This window comes from Schistocerca piceifrons, chromosome 1 (genome assembly GCF_021461385.2).
Source record: "Schistocerca piceifrons isolate TAMUIC-IGC-003096 chromosome 1, iqSchPice1.1, whole genome shotgun sequence".
NCBI classification, from domain to species: domain Eukaryota; kingdom Metazoa; phylum Arthropoda; class Insecta; order Orthoptera; family Acrididae; genus Schistocerca; species Schistocerca piceifrons.
In genome coordinates this window covers 1,058,832,064-1,058,853,978 of record NC_060138.1, presented here as the reverse complement: position 1 = coordinate 1,058,853,978, position 21,915 = coordinate 1,058,832,064, and the positions used below count along the sequence as shown (strand labels likewise).

General features: G+C 43.1%; 1 protein-coding gene and 2 non-coding genes across 3 annotated transcripts in view; all 3 read left to right on the top strand.

Moving 5' to 3' along the window:
- The window catches only part of LOC124796726, a 1,132,495-nt gene that overhangs the window by 560,550 nt on the left and 550,030 nt on the right, over positions 1-21,915 (top strand). The window lies entirely within an intron of this gene.
- Trnap-ugg lies at positions 4,622-4,693 on the top strand. The gene has a single exon. It is a non-coding gene; the product is annotated as a tRNA-Pro (tRNA).
- Positions 17,639-17,710, top strand: Trnap-ugg. Its single transcript has one exon. It is a non-coding gene; the product is annotated as a tRNA-Pro (tRNA).

Below are 21,915 nucleotides of genomic sequence, written 5' to 3'. Positions count from 1 at the left end.
GTTATATATTCATTATTAAAAGTTTTCTGACGAGGGACGCGTTACTTTTTAATCCACTCTGTGGATTAAAGATGTAAAGACACTTACTTTAGCCAACAATGTGTCCATTATTCAAGGACACACATTCAGTAACTTGCCAGAACCAATAAAAAGATAGGCCTTTAATACAGTGCAATTAAAATAATACTACAGGAGTTACTGATGGCCAGATCCTTCGACACAGGGACGAATTTCTTCAAAGCACCAAGGGATGTATATACCGTCAAGACTATCAAATAACACGAGTGTCACGTATAAATCTCACGTCCGCTCATGCGGTTTGTATAAGTAAGGGTTGCAAAATTGCCTTATGGACTTCAGTGTACATATATTTGTTTGTTTGTGATAATTTGGTATTAGCTTTCAAATGAAAGTATGTTCCACATATTTAATTTATAAATTCCCTTGAACCTCATTTCACTTAAGGAAGAAAGAACAGGGTTTAGCCTCCCGTTGATATCGAGGTCGTTGGGGACGGGGTACAAGCCCGGAATGTTCCAAGGATGGGGAAGGAAAGCCGTCGTCCGTTTTCAAGGGAACCATCCAGGCATTTGCCTCCAGCGATTTAAGGATGCCACACGAAACCTAAACCTGGATCGTCGGGGTGGATTTGAACGTCGTCCCGTGAAAGGAATATGCTAGCTGCACAAATACAGAATGGACTCCTTTGTTCCGTACAAGTCACGCACAACATGAATTACCGGGGCAGATGTGGTCCCTCTGAAATAATGTGAAGTGAAAGTGTTGGATGAGAAGCTAAGCTCTACAAGTGAGATTAATGGCTCAACTCTTGACTCTCATGCCAGAACATGTGAATGCCCAACGATACCGCCCATGATCCTACCGCGGTCTCACTACTGCGACAGCGAAGGCAGGCCGTTGGCTGGAACATTTGTATTTGTAATTGTAATTGTAATGAACATCAGTAACCTGTGTCATGTACTACGAGGGTCATTTCAATCGTAATTCACAGGGTAGACTGGATGGTGCAATTGAAGTAAATCGAAACTGAACGCTGTAGATAAAAACATTTTGTTTCATCTGTAGTCCAGTCGTCTTCTTAAATAATGTTTGCCCAGGTCTCGACAACTGGGACCACTGAAGACATCAAACTTTTACGTGGAAAAAATATCATCAAAAGTCTTCGGCGCTGGATAGGAAGTTTGTGGATGGTTAACAGTCAATTGGAGTACATTTTTTGTCGCCTAATCGCTCTCTTAGTTATATGGGCGCTCAAATGATGATCCATCACCACAAAGGCCGAAAACAAAGATGGAAGAAGAGTGAAATTTGTGACGTATGCTCAAGAATGGGCTCCTCGTGAGAGGAAATTTCTCACATGACAGGGATCCGACTAACTTCAGTACTCCGAAATCTGACAGATGATTTAAACGTGAGAAATCCTGCTAAGCGGTGGATCATGCCATGCTGAGCTTCAGGACTGTTGCAGAAATGTCTGGAAATTACAGCCTTGCTAAAGCGAAAATTCGTCGTTGAATATCGTGCATACACTGCGGTGATAAAAGTCATGGGATACCTCCTAATATCGTGTCGGACCTCCTTTTGCCCTGTGTAGAACAGCTACTCGACGTGACATGGACTCTACAGGTCGTTGGAAGTCCCCTGCAGAAATACTGAGCCATGCTGCCTCTACAGCCGTCCATAATTTCGAAACTGTTGCCGTTGCAGGGTTTTGTGCACGAACTAACCTCTCAATAATGTCCCATAAATCTTCAAAGGATTTAATGACGGCCGATCTGGGTGGCCAAATGATTCGTTCGAATTGTCCAGGATATTCTTGAAACCAAACGCGACCAACTGTGGCCCAGTGGCATGGTGTATTGACATCCATAAAAATTCTGTCGTTGTTTGGGAACATGAAGTCCTTGAATGGCTGCAGATGGTCTCAAAGTAGCCGAAGATAACCATTTGCAGTCAGCGATCGGTTCAATTTGACCAGAGGAGGTTCGTTCCATGTAATCTCAGGACCACAACATTATAGAGCCATCACCAGCTTGCACAGTGCCTGGTTGACGGCTCGGGTCCATGGTTTCGTGGGGTCCGCGCCACACTAATACTAACACCAGCTCTCACCAACTGCAACCAGGACTCATCTGACCAGGCCACGATTTTCCATTAGTCAAGAGTCCAACCGATATGGTCACAGGCCCAGAAGAGGCGCTACAGGCTGTCTCGTGCTGTTAGCCAAGGCACTCGCGTCGGTCGTCTGCTGCTATAGCTCATTAACAGCAAATTTCGCCGCACTGTCCTAGCGGATGCATTCGTCGCACGTCCTATATTGATTTCTACGGTTATTTCGCGCAGCGTTGCTTCTGTGTCAGCACTGACAACCCTACGCAAACACCGCTGCTCTTGTTGGTTAAGTGAAGGCTGTCGGCTACTGCGTTGTCCGTGGTGAGAGGTAATGTCTGAAATTTAGTATTCTAGGCACACCCTTGACACTGTGGATCTCGGAATAATGAATCCCCTAACGATTTCCGAAATAGAACATCCCATGCGTCTACATCCAGCTACCATTCCGCGTTCAAAGTCTGTTAATTCCGTAGTGCGGCCATTATCACGTCGGAAACCTTTTCACATTAATCACCTGAGTACAAATGACAGCTTGTGTGCTGTACCTTGTGTGCGCGATACTGCCGCCATCTGTATATGTGCATATAGCTAACTCACGACTTTTGTCATCTCATTGTACATTTCTGTATCGAATTTCCGCGAGCGATGAAACTTGGATGAGAGTCTTCGAGGCAGAATTAGTCACACTGAAACTGGGCTTGAGATCTAGCTTCGCAACGAACAAAGGAATTTCGATAAGCTCAGTCATAGACTCTGATCACAAACGAATCGCCATGGTTGATTAATTGGTTGATTTGGGGGAATGGGACCAAACAGCGTAGTCGTCGGTCCCATCGGATTAGGGAAGGATGGGGAAGGAAGTCGGCCGTGCCCTTTCACAGGAACCATCCCGGCATTTGCCTGGAGCGATTTAAGAAAATCACGGAGAACCTAAATGACGACGGCCGGACGCGGGTTTGAACCCTCGTCCTACCGAATGCGAGTCCAACGTGCTACGAATCGCCATTATAGACACAACTGCATAGGGAACAAATTTCACAGTACCTTATTATCGTGACGTCGAGCCGATATTACATCCTCACGCAAATGTTGCGTGTACTTTTTTCGTGCTGAGCCAGTCACCAGATAACAACCTTATTGCTCCAAGACAGAAAGAAGGTCAGCATTGATCGTAATGTTATCTATATTTAATTGCAGATTTACATTTCAGCTAACAGAGCAGCTATCGTCAGTGCTATAAATGCAAAAATAACACAGGAATCAGACATTTCAAAAAGCACTCCACCCAAGAACCGTGTCACAGTTGTACAAAATGCCAACTGCACAATTACATACCGTTATAGATAGTCATGTAAGCTCAGCATATTTGGGACGACACATATTACAATATAACTTTTGCATGGGCAAGCACCAAATTGAGACTGCTGTTTACGTATTACACAGCTATCCACGACTTAGGCCATCTTGGATGGCTGACGCTCTCTATTTTCATTATCCATATGTAAAGGTGGGTTAAGGTAACGTTTGTAATACGAATAAAATGATAGCTGCGCTGTTAGCTGAAATCTAGATCTGCAGTAAAATACAAATAATACACTATTATGACCCACCTGATATTTCTGTCCTGGATTACATCATGGTCGAGGGGCACAATTATTCCCATGGAATCAAACCTGATTAATTATTTCGGTCACATACCAGAAACTTCAAGCAAAACTGTGCATTATGTTTGAGAAATGTCACCTCATGTGGCTTACAGTCTGTAACTCTTCGGTTTCCTTGTTCAGCGACGAAACAATCGATATGTTGATCTCATTTTCCTCCTCTAGGTGAACTTTCCGTTTCACCAGGTGTACAGGCTTAGTATTGTGGATCAAATAGTAAAGCTTCCCAGACTGGGAATGTCGATCATAAATATTGTCTCCGTGTAACCCAAAGGACTGCAAAGAAATATTAAACAAATGCGAAATTAATTCAATTATTTCCGAAACTACCCTTGTATTTTGCACGACGTATTAGTAAACATACACCATGCGTTACATTTCAAGTTTTACATTTTATTTCTGTCATGGTAACTTTATCTTTTCAGAAGTCCAAATCGACACTAGTCCTACAGGATCTTGTACAGTTGATTTCTCTAAGAACTGATAAGTTCAATTATCCACATAACTCAGCTCTTTTATAAGGTGTTACAGATTCCATTCAGTGACCGACACTGAACACAGGAATCGACAGAGGAGGACGTATACAAATGAATAACCTCTACTGAGTTCAAAGTATATAGAGGTTTAACGGAGAATAGGTTCGCAACATGGATAAAGCCTGCAAACTGGCGTGCTTGCTCACATTGTATTTGCTGGTAAGTTTCCTGTTTACTAACTTGCTTGAGGAACGCGCGAGAGTGGTGAGGTGTTGGCGTGACTCAAGGACACTCTCACCACTGAAAGCGAGGTACAGATGTGAAACCTGAAATTTCTTTTTCTCAGCTGGCTCAGTGGTCTAGGGGTATGATTCCTGCTTTGGGTGCAGGAGGTCCCGGGTTCAAATCCCGGCTGAGCCCTTCTATTTTGCCCTTTCATATTTTTCCTGTGCATACTGTGCCACTCATATGTGCTAGAAGGGAAACTCTTGTCCAGTTTTCTGAAACTAGTACATGGTCTGTTATTTGAAATCCTGCGGTGCTTCAAATTATAACGAAGAAATTTAGCAGAAGGATTTACTTTTTAACAATGTGGGAAATATGGTGGAAAATACTAGAGCAAGGGATTCTGCTATGTGCGGGGTGTGCTGACAATTTTGAAACTGTATCGGAATTATCATCTTTTGAAATTAATCCATACGCACCTTTTTAAAACTCTGTAGCAGATTTTCTGCGAATCGCTGTATCCGTTCAGTTCCGTTTCAGCCGCGCTCGCGAGTGGCCGCTGTTAACTGTTGCGCTGCACTTCAGTGTTTACATCGCTGTACGTGTGCTTCGCCGAGTGCCGTCCGTCCGTTAATCTCCGTGTTCGTTCCTGTTCCTTGTGATCTGATCGCTCTTTCTGGTCTTGCTGCTGCTACTTGGAATTTCGGTTGTTTAACCGAAATTGCTTCGCCGGATTAACCATGGCTACAAACCTCAGGAAGAATACTCTGGTATTTGCTTTTGACAAAGAATCCCGTCCTGTTCAGCCGACATCCCTGGAAATAGATGACTGGATTACACAGGTAATTGGTCTAAATTCTGAAACCGTTCATACCTGGCAACTGGATCAGGAAAAATACTGTGTTTTTGTCAAGTTAATCAGTGCTTCGACTGTTGATAAAGTGTTACGAAAGTGGGGCTATGAAGTAGATTTTGTGCATAGGAATGGTTATAAAAGTAAGGTTTCCATCTATAGAGCGGACATTCATTACAAAACCGTTCGTGTCTTGAATCTCCCCATTGAAATTGAAAATGATAAGATTAAGGAAGCTCTTTTAAACTATGGAGACGTTAAATCAATTGCAAATGAAAGATGGTCGCCTCGCTTTAAACTGCAGTGTTTTAACGGGGTCCGCTGTGTAGAGATGGACGTTAAGACGAATATTCCGTCTCACATAACTGTTTGTGGGTATAAGGCACAAATTGTTTATACAGGTCAGGAAGCTACATGTCATATATGTAACGAAACCGGCCACTTCAGACAGGAATGTCCGCGGCGAACTGTTGTGCTTAAAAGTAATTTGATACAGCGTCAGAAGCTTACCTTAAATGATCTGTTACCAAAGAATAGCCCGGAACAACTGGTTGAGGATGTTAACGCAGCGGGACAAGCTGATGTCTCCCTTCACGATAACAGTCAATTTCCCCCGTTAACAACAAAAGGAAACCCCGTTGCCACTACTCGTGAAACTGAAATGCAACCGAAAAAACGACCTCTGGAGATAACTGATAGTTGTTCCGAGGACGAGCTGTCTTGTCCCACTCCCTCACTTCGCAAGCAAAAACAGTGCGATGAGAAGGCTGAGGAACCTGAAGGCAAAATGCGAATGGAAACTAATGAACAGATAGATAATACACATACGGTACCAGAAAATGGAAGGGGTGTAAGCAGCATTAATTTGCAAGAAACAACAGGTGCAGTAGCCGATTGCAAAGATCAGAATCTATCTGTTAATAAACAAATTCAGGGAGAGGATGCAAAACTGCAGTCTCCATTTGTTTCCCTAGATCAGAAAGTGAGTGAAATTAATAAAGAACGAGGAAGTGGTGGCCAAACTGAAATCACGGTCAACACCTCAGGGCAGGCGCCGGCAACCGAAATTGCTAAAGCGTCTGCTGCTGCTCCAGATAAGCCGCGAAGTAAAATACCGACGCAACCAAATGAGAATGTAGCTCGTAACCAAGGGAAGGGAAAATCCAGTAGGGGCGACCCAAGCCCAAAGAATGTTCAGTCCGAAACGGTCGTACACGAATCACTGGAGGAAAAATCAGAAAGTTTACCAGGAAATCAGTCTACTTGCGGTACAAGAGAAAACATCAGAAGTAGAAAAAAACGGGACAGTAACTAATAAACTGATTGAAGTGTTATTCCATGTTCAGCCTTCCGAGAAAACTGTTACAGCTTAACTGAACCCTGAACCACAGTAAACTAAATTAGTTCAACAAAACAACCACATAGTGACAGCACAATGACGCAATCTTATTCTGTCACCACTATAAACATAAATAAAATCACGACTGGTTTGAAATTATCGGCCCTTAAGGAATTTTTGTACGAATCTGCGACTGATATTGCCCTGTTACAAGAAGTTCTAATTTCGGATTTGGTAATTCCCGGTTTTGTCAGTTACATAAATGTGTCTCCCGAAACAAGTGTTGGAACAGCTATTTTGGTAAGGGAAGGGATTACAGTAAGTGAGGTGGAACGACTGGAATCCGGAAGGGGAATAGGACTAAATATCTATGATGTGACTATCATCAACTTGTACGCCCCTTCAGGAAGTTCTCATCGAGCTGACAGGGCACGTTTCTTCAAAGATGACTTGATATACTTGTTAAGGAAATCTCCAAGACAGTTATTACTTGGAGGTGATTTTAATTGTGTTTTAAATCGAAAAGATCAGTTACCTAATTTTAATTTCTCAGTTGAACTAAAACAACTAGTTACTGGTTTAGAGTTAAAGGATATATGGGAAATCAAATACCCCTCCACTGTTGAGTTCACTTATGTCACGGCAACATCACGTAGCAGGATTGATAGACTATATATTTCTAAAAGTCTTGTAACTTCCGTGACAAAAGTAGAAACCATTCCTACGTACTTTTCAGACCATTCAAGTGTCTTAGCTTGCATAAATCTAACAAGACAGCCGGTTCGCCGATTCAAGAATCAGTGGAATTTGAACACTTCCTTGTTAGTTAATCATGATTTAGAAGATCTGATTAAAGAAACATGGGCAATATGCCTGCGAGCCCGTAGTAGATATGCCACTACTATTGACTGGTGGGTTAAAATGGCAAAGCCAAAGTTGAGGAAAGTTCTTATTCAATACAGTGCCCAGAGCGCAAGGGAAATGAAATGCACTATAGAGTATTACTATTCCGTTTTGAGAGATCTATATGATCAAGTCTCAGCAGGTTCCTCACTTCGGATAGCAGACATAAAAAAAGTCAAAGCCAAGTTACTTAATATCAAGAGAAGTCAAATGGAAGGGTTGAAAATAAAATCGAAGGCAAATTCGGTGTCAGCAGATGAAACTGCTTCCCTATATCATTTAGTGAAGCATACGAAAAACGGGAGAAGAACTTTTATTGAAGAAATTCGAACAAAAAACGGCACGATTCTCAGAACCCAGCAGGATATCATGGACGAGATTTATCGCTATTATTGCGAGCTATATTCTGTACATCAAAGTAGTGATGCTTCCTTGGAAGAATTCCTTGACATCCTAGCCCCACAGCTGACAGAAGATGACAACGAAAATTTTCTCGAGGTTGCCAGTGAAGAAGACGTGTATGAGACTCTGTGCGCCTCGCCACCAAAAAAAATCCCCAGGACCGGATGGTCTGCCAGCAGAGTTTTACATCCGTTACTGGCCAATAGTAGGTGCGAAAATCACGGACATTGTAAATGAGGTTATTCAGGGTAAAATGATTCCGGCTGAGTTTAAGGAGAGTAAAATTGTTCTGGTGCCAAAAAATAATGGAAACAAAGACTTAAACAATTTTCGTCCAATTTCACTGCTGAATTCTGATTATAAATTAATAGCTAGAATAATAAACAAGAGAATTTCATGCCTTACAGATAAAATTATTAGTCAACATCAGAATTGTGCGCAAGGCAGAACCATTTTTCAAAATCTAGCGGAATTCAGGGATATCATTGCAATAACTTCTGTAACAAACATAAAGTGTGCTTTATTGTTTTTAGATTTTTATAAGGCGTTCGATGTAGTAAACCATGAATATCTTCTACACACATTGAAGAAAATAGGTTTCAACGATAGGGTTATACAGTTGATTAAGAACATAGCAACTGGAATAAATGCTAAAATAGCGGTGAATTGACAACAATCCAGGCCGATGCAAATACAACGAGGTGTTCCTCAAGGAAGTCCTCTGTCCATGTCGCTTTTCGCAATTTCGCTGGAACCTTTCCTCCGACATGTCCATGTTACATTAAAAGGCTTAACATTATCAGGAAACAAAACAGTTATAAGAGCCTATGCTGACGATATAGGGGTCATTATAAGGAATAATGACGAGGTAACCACGCTAGCAACAGTGATTGATTCGTACTGTAGAGCATCTGGAGCCAATGCAAACGGAAAAAAAAGTAAGATGTTAAATCTCAGAGGTTTTGATAATATCAACGTCGAGTGGGCAAAATTAGTCCGACAACATAAAACACTTGGGATCACCCTGACAGCATGCCCTATGAAAATGACTGCTTTAAATTGGAAAGTAGCAGCAGATAAAGTGCAAGGAGCCATTGTAGAGAATTTAACTCGATATATGAACCAAGTTCAAAGAACACAGTATATCAACTCATGCATCCTTGCTATAAGGCTTATTATACTGCCCAGCTGTTTCCAATACCGAGAATGATAGCGAGGAGAATAATGTCCAAAATCACAAAATTTTTGTGGAGAGGTGAAGTGTTCAGAGTACCTGCTAAAGTAGCCACTTTAGATCCTAAAAATGGTGGACTAGGATTAACTGATATAACGGATAAAGCCTCTGCTCTTTTTATCAAAAGGCAAGTTAATTTAATAAGAGACTCGCGAGAAAGCATAACCAGCCAACTTTTCGAGATCATTAAACCTCCAAGCCTGCTTCCCCCGATTGACGTGCAGAATATCAACAGTCGCTTACATCACGTGAGGATTTTCTATGTTGAGTTTAGTTATGTCAGTGTCGAACTCAGGCAGTCCCGACACTTAACATCGAGAGCCATAATGCGGGAACGAAAGAAAAGCGAAGGAAGAAACAAAATAGAACGACAGTTTCCAAATATTGAGTGGACTGAGATTTGGAAAAACATTAGTTCTAATGTGCTCACGTCTAATATAAAAACGTCATGGTACAAGACAGTTAACAACATAGTTAGCACCAATGAAAGACTGCACGCAATCGGACTCTGTGAAACAAATTTATGTCAACAATGCCATCTAGTTGACACAGTAATTCATAGATATACTTGCAGTGGTCACATGTATAGTTGGAAGTGGATCCGGGAGCAAATAGCTCTGATTACAAGAACATCCCCTGAGTATATATCGCTGTCATTGATACACAGGCCTGAAGCACGCTATTTCCCAGAAGCAAAAAATAACGCTGTGTACTGGTTGCTGGGAAATTTTGTTAACAACGTCCTTAACAAATTAGGATCCGATAGCATCATAGAGTTCAAGGTACACATGCTGTGTGAGTTCCACAAAATTAGAAGCTATTCGAATCACAAGAAAAAGTTCGGTAATATGCTAAAAATTGTATTTGAAAGAATGGGCATTGGTTAATATAAAAAAGAAGACTGTGTTGACAGTGATGTATTGTAGTTACCTTAAGGATACTATTTTTAAGATTTTACAGTATATTTATGATGTGTGCTTTCTCTATTTCAGAGAGTAGTTTTTTGAAATTTATAAGCTAATGTACAGAACTTATGTGACATTGAGATTGTGTGTCTAATAGTGCCAAACACAAAACATGAAAGGTGCATTACTGGCTTATACTAGAAATTTGGAAATAGACAGTTTTTATAGAAATCTCCTTATCGATTGGTTAAAACCATATTCAATGGCTGGCACATTGCGCTGTTCATTTTTGCAGTGAAAAGACTGATTATATAGAGCTGATCACTTCAAATACTTAGATTCACTTAATGTCCAGAAAGTGTGGTTGGAAGGCTAGTCAACTTTATTATATATCTCCTTTCCGCCATTCTCAAGCATTTATGTTTAATTTAATTCTTCTGGTGAATTAGTCAGTAACACAATCTTCTGTTGTCTTTCCTTAATGTCAGCGCAATTGAAATGATCAAACCGCTTTGTTTAAATAACTACATGTATGTTTAACTTAGAATATATTTGCAATGTGTAACATTGTTTTTTTAATAAAGGTTTTAAAAAAAAAAAAAAAAAAAGGGGTATGATTCCTGCTTTGGGTGCAGGAGGTCCCGGGTTCAAATCCCGGCTGAGCCCTTCTATTTTGCCCTTTCATATTTTTCCTGTGCATACTGTGCCACTCATATGTGCTAGAAGGGAAACTCTTGTCCAGTTTTCTGAAACTAGTACATGGTCTGTTATTTGAAATCCTGCGGTGCTTCAAATTATAACGAAGAAATTTAGCAGAAGGATTTACTTTTTAACAATGTGGGAAATATGGTGGAAAATACTAGAGCAAGGGATTCTGCTATGTGCGGGATGTGCTGACAATTTTGAAACTGTATCGGAATTATCATCTTTTGAAATTAATCCATACGCACCTTTTTAAAACTCTGTAGCAGATTTTCTGCGAATCGCTGTATCCGTTCAAACGATTTGGAGAAAGCTCCGCGGTAAGCTGTTTTTTGAGATCTCCTTCAGGTATGGTATGCTTTGTACACAGACGACCAAAGATGGGTCCGTTCGCGAGACTCTGTGATTAGCTGGTGCGTTGTCATGATGTGATCTGAAGCAGAATTTATTTTAGACGTTTCTGCATGATGCATTCGAAGAATCTGGGCAGGTGCACTCCAAAATACCAACCTGAAGTACTTTCTTGGTTTCATAGACAACAATGTTATTGAAGTGGCCACTTGCCATAAAGAATGTGCACATCACACACCGAAATCTTTTCACTTTTGCTGGACGAAGCTCTTCGGGGTGGACAAAAGTTTTATTTTAGGCTAGAAATGGTACAGCCGTATTTAACAAGGTGAGTGGTTTAGAGAAGGGATACAGTGACGTAGAAGGGGGTTAGAGGGGGTAAATTTCCTCGTAATCAAACCTTGAGACAGTTTTTTGGGTCACATGCCAGATCTGCATGGTGTCTCGTGGAGTGATGGCAAATGACACTATTGATAACCGTCTGTTGTTGGGGATAAACCAGCCTATCCCCTTCATGGTATTTGAGAGGTGTAGGCTACGTGACACCGAACTGCCTCACTTTATTTCTCGCTTTCATCGCAACCAACCTCACATACACAACACTCCGCTTTACATGTCCCCTTTACAGTCATCACCTCTAGTATGTGAACTGTGTCACTTAAGATACACGACATGCAAGTGATGCAAGATGTCGAAGTGTGCGCATTGATACAGTTTTAGCTGATGACATTTGATTAACAAAACTTGTACTCTGCTAAAATTAAAAGGGTTTCGTCTCAGTAAACAACTTATTTATAGCGTCCTTGTGAGCCCTGTGCAATAATTACAACGCAGTTAGCTATGCTAAGTAGCTGTGTTCGGTCTGCGAGGAACAGATCTTTCCAACAGTGGTTTGTGCAGTTCGATACTTACTTCAGTATTATAATTTTTGTCTTTGCTAAAGCGACCCATGAGGTTAAATTTAATGTAGAGTACTTTATGGAGTGCTGGTAAGAGAGCTTGAAGGTTGCAGCAAAATATTCGTGTTCAGTAATTACCGGGTACCATGTTCACTCGAAAGTACACCTGTCCAATTTCCCCCCCCCCCTCCCCCCCAATATTATAGAAAAGTTATAAAATATTCTCACTATCAAAACTGATACAAATAATTTTATCGACACTGATAATAGTAGCAGTAAGAGAGACATGTGTACGTAATAAGTAGAGCAAGGACGACAAAAATTTTAAAAAACTGTCTTAGAAAAAGTTTGCACACATCCACATGGATAACACTACTCGCAGACAGCTGGGGATATTAATTCCGTCCTCGGTTGGCTGGAGGCGGTGGCGACAGGAGGGGCATTCGGCCGTCCTCTGACATTAACAGTGCCAAATCCAACAAGAACCATGCCGACCCGATCCAGGTACTGGATAAAGGCAAAAGAAAAAGAAGACTGTTTGGTTACCTTTACCAACTATCAGATATACCGGTTCCCATGCTTGCGTAGTTACCTCTGAGAGGCAAAATGACGTTTTCTGAGGGGTTAAGACAAAAGGGTCACGAAACTAAATTATTTTTAAAAAGTCAAAACTATTATCACTATTTTATAAGACAATAAGACTGGTTACATAAGTTACCTATTGGTTCTTTTTTTTCTCTCAAATACTACCATTAATGCGTGGCACAATGTGGTGGAGGTTGTGAAACGAATGTATGAACGACATCTTCCTCACATAGTCCACCTTATAAACACATACTTTGTTCTTTGTACCACGTATCTATGACACTAAAACTGAGACATACATATCCATCCCATATACTTGCCTCATGAAAATACCTTCTCCGAGTTGTTCACTGTGTACGATCGTGGCATCACGAGAAAACCGAGGAGCCGCCAGCACCATCCATCGGGGGCCAAAAATTCTGAAGATGGCTTTAATATAAGCCGAAACCGCTTAATAAACAAATATTACTGCGATCTCAACTGTTGTTTTTAACCTAAATCTGTCTTTAAATTAACTGATTTTAAATGAGGGTGCACCATGTGGTTGAAGAGAGAGGGGTGCTGCAGAGGAAGCGTGATGTGTAACAAGTATCTGCTCTTACTATGGATAGTTAGTTTCCTTTTCTGAGAAGGAATTGTAGGTAGCACTCGCAATGCGCTGATAACGGCTCCATCGTTCTATAAAGAAAGGCAGTTTGAAATAAGCAGCAGTAGATGTCTCACTAACTCATTAGTACTATAATATGTCTTTCGTCACTTTAAAAATAAAACTGTTTAAACAAAATTCTTATTCATTGTCAGATTAAGTTATGTGCTGATGTTGAAGATGGTGCGGGAGCAAGAGGAAGGGTACTAGCTAATATCTGACTGCATTCAGGGGGTAATGGACTCCAAACTGTTTCGAACCACTGCATTAAATTTTTCAACCTTTGGATTTCCCAACGATTTTCTGTAATATTAACTTTCTCAGACGATCCAACAGCAGGATAAGAATTTTTACAAAATAAATTATGAGAATAACTCATCAAAATAGCCGTTTCACTGTGATCATCAGAAAGAAAGAAAAAAAATTAAGGAAGCTATACACCTCGAAAGAGCATTTCACAGCTTTTTCAAAAGTTTTTGATTTTGAAAGAGACCACTTGGGTAGACAAAACGAGGCATGTTGGTCATTTAATCAGAGTGAAGGATAAATGAATGGGCCGGCCGGAGTGGCCGAGCGATTCTACGCGCTTCAGTCTGGAACCGCGCGACCGCTACGGTCGCAGGTTCGAATCCTGCCTCGGGCATGGATGTGTGTGATGTCCTTAGGTTAGTTAGGTTTAAGTAGTTCTAAGTTCTAGGGGACTGATGATCTCAGCTGTTAAGTCCCATAGTGGTCAGAGCCATTTGAACCATTTTTGATAAATGAATGTAGTCGATCAGCCGTGCTTGGGCAATCGCGGAGGAATGCACATATACCGTATGTCTGTTCTGCAGGGACCCAGGAGAATCGTGCGACAAACAGGTACTGATTGCAGGTCACAATTGTGCACCATCAAGAAATATGTCGCATGATAATGCGTACAAAAACGGTATCGCACAGCAGGATGCCGTAGCCTTCGCGTCAACTGTATAAGGTACGTTACAGTTACTGGTATGAGCGGTTTTCTTTGCTTTCTGCAGGGTGGGAGAGACGTTAGGAACAAAGGTCTTTGACTGAAAACTGATGACCATAAAAACCAATTATGGAATCTCTTGGGACGAAGAAAAGGAAGACTGAGTCTTCACGTCACATCAACATCCAGATCATAACAAATGGCGTACTTTCTTTGATTGCAAAATCAAATAGGAAAGGAAATCAGCCCTCTCTTTTACGAGGGATCAGTCTTGAAACTCTAATAATCATGGCACAGAATATTGAAGAGATCAGCTGCCAGTGGTCATTGATTTATACGAGTATCAATGAAGCAAGTTGAAAATTTGTGCCAGACCACGATTCGAACCCGAGTCTCTTGATTATTAGGTAGTTGCGGTGACCCCTATGCCATCCGGGCACTGTGGTCACCACACCCGCACGGACTACCCCAGCACGCCTCCCGACAGACCCAAAATCTCAGCTTATACCTCACACTACTGACGCGGTATCCCTGCTCATCATTAGCCTCATCACGCTTCTCGCCGATTCCCGTATAAGTTCGAGATTGGTGTGCATCTGTACTGAAGGGATCATTGGCCGTCATCGCCTTGATTATATATATGTGGTGTTCTTCTTTCGGACATGTCCGACAGAACAGACACCATTTTGACTGTTGTGACAACTGTGTCCGGATGGCATAATGGCAGAGCAACTGCTTGTTAAGCAGAGCTGATAGTCCGTGCTGCTGCAAACGTCGTCGAACTGTTCGTGCAGATGGCTTTTGTCTTGCAAACGTCCCCATCTGTTGACTCAGGGATCGATACGTCGCTGCACGAGCCGTTACAGCCATGCGGATAAGATGCCTGTCATCTCGACTGCTAGTGATACGGGGTCGTTGGGATCCAGCATAGCGTTCCGTATTACCCTCCTGAACCCTCCGATTCCATATTCTGCCAACAGTCATTCGATCTCGACCAACGCTAGCAGCAATGTCGCAATACGATAAACCCCAATCGCGATAGGCTACAATCCGACCTTTATCAAAGTCGGAAACGTGATGGTACGAATTTCTCCTCCTTACACGAGGCATCACAACAACATTTCACCAGGCAACGCCGGTGAACTGCTGTTTGTGTCTGAGAAATCGGTTGGAAACTTTCCTCATGTCAGCACGTAGTAGGTGTCGCCACCGGCGCCAACCTTGTGTGAATGCTCTGAAAAGCTAATCATTTGCATATCACAGCATCATCTTCCTGTCGGTTACATTTCGCGTCTGTAGCACGTCATCTTCGTGGTGTATCAATTTTAATGGCCAGTAGTGTAGATCAGAACTTTAGCAACATTCCGACTACTGAAAATTTTATCATCAACACGTAAGAATGGTCCATTTTGATATATGAACACCGCTTCCGCCAAGGCCAGCGCCTTACCTTCGCGACCGTATTTCCAATTTTGTGTCGAATGAAAACAAGCTTCCCTTCTTCGACTTCGCCAGAAGATGATGAGTATGTCACTCGTCGAAACGTCGCAGTTTGAAGACACCGCCACCCGGCTGGAAGCCCGAGAACTCTTCGCCAAGCTTCCCTACAAATTATAAAATGCATTTTCTCAAATTGTCATAGCCAAACTATAAGTGGGAAATCAGCAAGTGGGTTATCAAACTGATCACCGTGAGGTCTAATTCTGGAGAAATATCAGGGCATAAAGCATAATTAGTGATTTTAGCAATTATTGAAACTTCACGAGCAGCTGATGCAAATAAAGTGTCAAAAAGTTAATCTCTTCAATACTTACCTATTTTTCGCGCAAAAAGTTACGTTGGCCGTTTTTCTTCACCCTCCTTCTCGCTCCGGGTTGGCTATTACACTAGTCTTCGGAATGCAGTTCACAGCACTGCGTGTACAATTGTGCCGACATGTGTCCACAAATGTCTCAATGGAACGAAAAGAGTCCCTATTGTCAGTGAAATGCTGCGTTCTAAAAATGGAGCACCTACCGTATATGTCGAAGAACATTTGCAATGAAGTAGAAAGCACAAAAATAGTGAGTATTAATTGTAATTTAATATTGTTTAGCAGTAACAATGTAAAACACAAGAACTGTTTACGATCTTGGCAGACAGATTTGTGAGAAAAACCGCATTGTTACAGTGGCCACTGAAGATGCTCGGCAATTAAACGAAACACGTGTGGCCTAAATTAGACTATTGCAAAAGACGGTGTACAAACTACACTGTAAATATAACATGTTTAAGGTTTCATAAGCAAGAATTTGTGTTACATAAATCATTTTATAAATAAACCCCAAAAAGAATTTTTTTTCAGTGGTTCGCATAAACTGATAAAAGCCAGTTTCCGGATCTTTCTGAAGGAAACTCAAACTTCACCCAGCACGATGTCTAATAATCCATCCACGACTCTTTCGCTGCCACAATAACTTCATCTTTCTGGTATTCCACTCGATGTGTATTTTCATCAGAATATTAGTTAGTACGTAGCACGTATATCATTTCCAGGAATTACATTTACACAAAGAAGAAAATATTTCAGGTTTAGGGCAAACCCCACTAGAAGAAGTTGACAAATGAGATAGTAGTACACATCCGATTAAATTTTCAGCGTTACGACCGAGCGAGGTATGCACCGCACTGAATTCAGATTGGAGAAGATCAGTTCGGAAACTCCTATTTTGGTCTCCCGTGCTTTCATAAATAAGTCAGGGGAATGGCGGGATGTTTCTTTTGAAAACGATATGCTCATTTTCTTCCTGATCCATGTGCTATCCGAGCATATGTTCTGTCTTTAATGACTTCGTCATCGGTCTGAAGATAGCCCAAAATGGCTTCCTTCAGCGCTACGTAGGGAAAGTAAACGAAGAACTCTCTTGTAATCTCTCAGGCTGGGTCCTATCAATTAGTACACATAACACCACAGTTCGTTGCAGCACCGGGACAAAAATGGCTCTGAGCACTATGGGACTAAACATCGGAGGTCATCAGTCCCCTAGAACTTAGACCTACGTAAACCTAACTAACCTAAGGACATCACACACATCCATGCCCGAGGCAGGATTCGAACCTGCGACCGTAGCAGTCGCGCGGTTCCGGACTGCAGCGCCTCCGCGGCCGGCTGCACCGGCACCAGTCGATTGGGCCGCTCGTGGAAATATTATGCATAAAACAGAAACAACAACTCGGCTCAACATCCAGAAGCACACCATTATGAGCGCGTGCTCTCAGAATGCCACAGGGTCCCACAAGAGACGTCAGAAGTTTTCGTCACTCAAGGACAAACTCCCACTCTGGACAGCGTGCTACAGCTGTAAACGTCTGCATGTTTCTACCTCAGCTGGCTCAGTGGTCTAGGGGTATGATTCCTGCTTTGGGTGCAGGAGGTCCCGGGTTCAAATCCCGGCTGAGCCCTTCTCTTTTAATAAAACATTCTTTACTATTATGCCGCGGTCGGACAGATATCACATTGAAACCTAACGTTTCGTCCGCATCTCTGGAGGACATATTCGAAAGGGATCGTAACTTCTTTGAGTGTCTGTTTCACACACAGGCTCGCTATTGACAGCAGCAAAATTCCGTTCACGCGTGCTCCCATGCTGTGGTGGGACAGCACATGCTTGAATACCCGGCCGCAACTGGCCGTTGTCGGTTGCCGTTGTCCACCCCGTGGTGGAAGACTCTTACTCACTCCTTTCAGCACCGGGATCCAAATGTCATTCAGTTTCAGACACTCAAAGAAGGTTCGACCCCCTTGAAAATGCCCTCCGCAGATGGGAACGAAGAGTTTTAATGTGAAATCCTTCCGACCACGGCATAATAGCTTGGAATATTTTATTAATTGTGTCATTTCCGGCCGTGAAAGTGTACATTTTACAAAAAAGTTCAAACGGCTGTGAGCACTACGGGACTTAACATCTGAGGTCATCAGTCCGCTAGAACTCGGAACTACTTAAACCTAACTAACCTAAGGACATCACACACATCAATGCCGGAGGCAGGATTCGAACCTGCGACCGTAGCGGTCGCGCGGTTCCAGACTGTAGCGCCTAGAACCGGTAGGCCACACCGCCCGGCTACATTTTACAACCTTTCTCTTTGTCTTGTCCTCTTTAGCTTATAAACGCTGTTCCATCGATCTGATGACGGATGGGGTCTCACTGAGATTTTCAGAACCCGGCATATGGTCCAAACGTGAGTTTCTGCTGTGTGACGATCCGTAGTACAAAATCTGACAGTGCATCAGTTTCTGGATGCTCCTAATCGTGTCTCATTTTTTACCTACAGCGCTATCTGGTTCAATCGTTGTGATATTGTTCATTGCAGTGGAAAGTAACAAAGTTTCGAATACTTCCAGAGAAGTCACTAAACAGTTTTTCCGTCTTAATAAACAAATGTGATTACTCCTAGACGGTAGCATTAATTAATTCTTTGCCTTACGAATGTAATGAACTTTTGAAGAGCCCACTTAACATTTGTAGGAAGTAATGCGGTTTATCGTGTAACGTCCGGTCTAGGATACCGGCATTGAGACGGATCTGAAGCTGTAATTGGACAGCCATATCCGGGCGAAAATCTAGTGGCTAACAAATAAGCAGCAACATTTCTGGCACGTACTGATGTCTCACTTTTTTTTTATTTGAGTGGCGTTCCCCCCCTCCCCCTCCCCTCGCCCCCAAGGCCAACATAATACCTAAAGAGCTATATAGCTTAGTTGTTATGTTACTGTCTATAGTTAATAATAGTAAAGGTAGTATGCCGCCGGCACTGCTCAGGAGAGGTTAGGTACCAGAGCTCCGCTAGCGAGGCACGTGTCGCGTGTCTGGATCACCTCGGCCGTTGCGCGCACATGTAATGCAAAACGACTTTACGTTTCACCTTTTTGCTCGGACTTCGCCCGCCCAAAGGCGCTTGACATTGAATGGTTTCTTCCCGGGGTTAAAATACCACCACTAGATCTCGTTGACCGCACTCCGGTCGGTGGGACAGGACCTCTTCGCAGTCCCTGCCCCATACCGCCTCCGGCGACGGTATGCGCGCATCCGCCACCTTTAGCATAGGCGTACAGGTTTGCTATATTAAACATCAACATGATCGGCAGTGCGCCAGAACGTCAGTATCTACACCCTGTGTGGCTCCACAAACTGTCAGCAGCGATCCACGATCTTCGCATACGACGTTTCTCACTGATTTCGGGACACTATGTTAGCTTTGTTGTAGACACCAGTTTCAACTGAGTCCTCCATCCAAAGGACTAGATGGTTATTTGCCATGTCCGACGCCACATCGTGGACTTTCATCTCGTTGATGTTTGAGAGAAGGATCATACCGACGTCTCCGGCTATACACCACATTCTGTGAGCAGACTCGGACAGTTTTATGTCTCTGTCTACCTTGGAAATGACGTCTGCCAGTCAGAAAAATGGTCCCTTACGCTTTCGGGCCATTGTACCATCATCTGCACACTCTACCACCTCAGACTGTCTGGCGCAGCAAAGGGTTCTGCAACCTTAACGTTTCCTACTTAGTAACCACAGCACTGACGACGACGTATTGCCACTACATAGGTGTCCTGCGAAAAGCATCTACCGTAGCATGCGTCCACGTTGCACTGGTGATTAAGTGCGTGAAATCTGCAGTTGTAAAGGTCTTCATGAAATGTGGCAAGGAAGCAGTGGTGTAACATCGGGACACCACCAATTTTCACTACACCATCCTTCGCGATCTCAACGCATTCCCCCCGTCACTTAATGTCCATAGGGAGCACCAGCCTACTAAAGCCCCTCTCCTCACCCTCCAACAAGATAAACTGTTGGCGTCACGGTACATATGCGATAACAGGATCTTCTACACAACGAATCACTGTCCATGGTCCTTGCTGCATCTGGCCATCGTTGTCGACGTCGACTCTTTTGTTTCTGCCCTCACCACCTCTTATGGTACTCGGCACACAATGGAGGCGGCGGTGGTGTATGCCTTCGCTGACCTCTGTCTCCACTTTTACGATGACTATCTAATGCTGGAGCCAATTCCTAAAGACCTCCGTTCCGCTCCTGAACGAACCCTCACCATTGCAGAGTCAACACCTATGATGTTTGCAATCACCTCAGACGAGGTGATGAAACCGACAAGGGGGCAAAAACAAGTCGCCGGCACTAGGTGGTCTCCCACTGGAGTTCTACCGAGCTTTGACCACCTTAATGCTCCCTCACTGGACAGGGTTGCTTTGGGAACTGTTTACGCCATCCTTACTGGTACCACCCAAATATGTCACTGGCGTTCTTTTGCTGGTACCTAAGCCATCAGGAGGGACAAATGTCACCGCATGCCGCACCCTTACCTTAATGAATGCGGATTATAAAATCTACATGCGCCTCTTAGCAGTGCACATACATACGGTCTTACCTACGGTACTTTCACCAGAACAGACGGCACGTGGTTGTGAAGCTGCCCTTCAGGCGGCTTTGGAGGAATGCCATGGTCTGTCAGCTCCGTGCAGCACTGGTGTCTATTGATTTTGTAAGTACCTTGAGTCACGTTAGATATCAATTCCTCCTCATGGTCACTAAACGTAAGGGGTTTCCTCAAATCTCTGTAGACACGACCCATCAGTTGCTTCTTCCTGCTGCCTCCACGGTCTAAGTCAATTGGAGACTTGTTGTACTGATTCCTGTACGCCACTCTCTGCATCAAGGATGTCCTATGTCCCAGCTACTGTATGCTGCCACCTTACAGCTCCCTGCAGGGTCTCATCTTACCCGATAATACCTACCGCTTCAGTGCCTATGAAGACGCTCTAACTCTCGCCTACTCCACACCAGAACTCAGTGACACAATCGACTCGATCCAGCAGTATAGACATATTTTGCGTAGCATCCTTAATGTACACAAGTCGATGATGATGCACATCGGACGTGGACTTGAAATTGCGGTGCTAGATACGCTCCCTGTTGATATTACACACTATTCATTACTTAGGGATTGACTTTATGGGCCTCACACACTGCACTGTGGCATTGGTTTGCAGCCGCTCTTTACAGTACATAGAGCACCATGTTCACCGCCTCGTCCACCACAGGTGGAACCAACTACACCGTGTGTCCGATTTCAGCACGTTGTGCCCCTAAAGTGGTACTTATTTGCCAAATCCTCCCAATGTCGTAACTCATTGGTCTCCAACGTCAATCACCGTTAGGGTATTTTTTGTCACCATGGGGCCCTTTCAAGGTTCATTGCAACAGTCTAACACTGCACATGTTAAGAGGCAGCCTTTGACTTGTTTGAGTGTAATCCCCTGCACTCTTTGTGCATACTATACTGTAGCACTGCCTGGGGTCCTCCACATCTTTAACAAGCAGTCTCTTGGATATCCTCTGACCAGCTCCTCTCCAACTACTGATCGATATAGCACACATCTCCTTGTTATTGTACCATATCATAACTTTTTTGTCGAATTCAGCTACGTTCGGAACAATCTCCTGGTCACCCTCCCTTTCTGTGTGAAGGACTTTTATCCTCTGTTTACACTGTCCACCCTTCACAACCCCATGGAGGTACAGCACCCAGACATTAACTAGCGGACGGTTTGAGGATGCATCTATGCACCCTTTCTACCATCA